This window comes from Schistocerca piceifrons, chromosome 2, assembly GCF_021461385.2.
Source record: "Schistocerca piceifrons isolate TAMUIC-IGC-003096 chromosome 2, iqSchPice1.1, whole genome shotgun sequence".
NCBI classification, from domain to species: Eukaryota; Metazoa; Arthropoda; class Insecta; order Orthoptera; family Acrididae; genus Schistocerca; species Schistocerca piceifrons.
Window position 1 is genome coordinate 12846484 of NC_060139.1, and position 1892 is coordinate 12848375.

Sequence of the window (1892 nt, forward strand, 5' to 3'; positions counted from 1 at the left end):
TTCCGTAGAAATGTTGGAACACGTGAGGCAATACTGACCCTACGACTTATCTTAGAAGAAAGATTAAGGAAAGGCAAACCTACGTTTCTAGCATTTGTAAATGTAGAGAAAGCTTTTGACAATGTTGATTGGAATACTCTCTTTCAAGTTCTGAAGGTGGCTGGGGTAAAATACAGGGGCGAAAGGCTATTTACAATTTGTACAGAAAGCAGATGGCGGTTATATGCGTCGAGAGGTATGAAAGGGAAGCAACGGTTGGAAAGGGAGTGAGACAGGTTTGTAGCCTATCCCCGATGTTATTCAATCTGTGTATTTAGCAAGCAATAAAGGAAACAAAAGAAAAGTTCAGAGTAGGTATTAAAATCCATGGAGAAGAAATAAAAACTTTGAGGTTCGCCGATGACATTCTAATTCTGGCAGAGACAGCAACGGACTTGGAAGAGCAGTTGAACGGAATGGACAGTGTCTTGAAAGGAGGATATAAGATTAACATCAACAAAAGCAAAACGAGGATAATGGAATGTAGTCGAATTAAGTCTAGTGATGCTGAGGGAATTTGGATTAGGAAATGAGACACTTTAAGTAATAAAGGAGTTTTGCTATTTGGGGAGAAAAATAACTGATGATGGTCGAAGTAGAGAGGATATAAAATGTAGACTGGCAATGACAAGGAAACGTTCCTGAAGAAGAAAAATTTGTTAACATCGAGTATAGATTTAAATGTCAGGAAGTCGTTTCTGAAAGTATTTGTATGGAGTGTAGCCATGTATGGAAGTGAAACATGGACGATAAATAGTTTAGACAAGATGAGTATAGAATATTTCAAAATGTGGTGCTACAGAAGAATGCTGAAGATTAGATGGGTAGATAACATAACTAATGAGGAGGTATTGAATAGAATTGGGGAGAAGAGGAGCTTGTGGCACAACTTGACTAGGAGGAGGGATCGGTTGGTAGGACATGATCTGAGACATCGAGGGATCTACAATTTAGTATTGGAGGGCAGCGTGGAGGGTAAAAATCGTAGAGCGAGACCAAGAGATGAATACACTAAGCAGATTCAGAAGGATGTAGGCTGCAGAAGGTACTGGGAGATGAAAAAGCTTGCACAGGATAGAGTAGCATGGAGAGCTGCATCAAATCAGTCTCAGGGCTGAAGACCACAACAACAAACAACATGACATCCAGGAATGGTAAAGTTCCATCCTTTTCCGCTTCGATTGTGAACTGTATAGTGGGATGGAGCGAGTTCAGCTTCCAGAGAAACGCAGGTAATCCCTGCATTCCGTGGGGCAACACTACAAACGTATCGTCTACATACCGCCAGGAGCAAGAAGGTTTGATTTGCGAACTACAGTGCTTTTCGCTCAAAGTCTTCCAGGAAGTCACACGACTCATCGCACTGCTAAGATTTAATTCAGATTTTAGCCACAGGAGCGTCCCGCAGCACAGTCATTGCCCACACCGCACGCGCGGAAGGCCTTTCTGCGGCTCCCAGCAGAGGGCAGCAGCAGCGCCGCTTTCCTCCGTCGGCTAGTGTCTTCCCACGCACGCGTATTGCCTGTTCCTGGCGTGATAAATTTCGACGCCGCTGCGCGATTATCATCAGCCACGCCTTGCTGCAGCGACAGTAGTAACTACCACCACTTGAAGATGTCGAGTAGTTCCACCGATGAAATATTGTGCGATTTACACAATACGATCCAGCGGCAAACCAGAGAATTGTACTTGCAACGTTTCCTCATTCACCACCAAACACACATATGCCACCGTATTCCCTTGCCTACATGTCGTGCTTATATTCAGAGAGGAAAAGTCACTCTCTCACTTAGTTTCATATTCAAGGCTGCTTTTTACCGTTGGTTTTACACTTTAGAAATCATTTTCTTGTG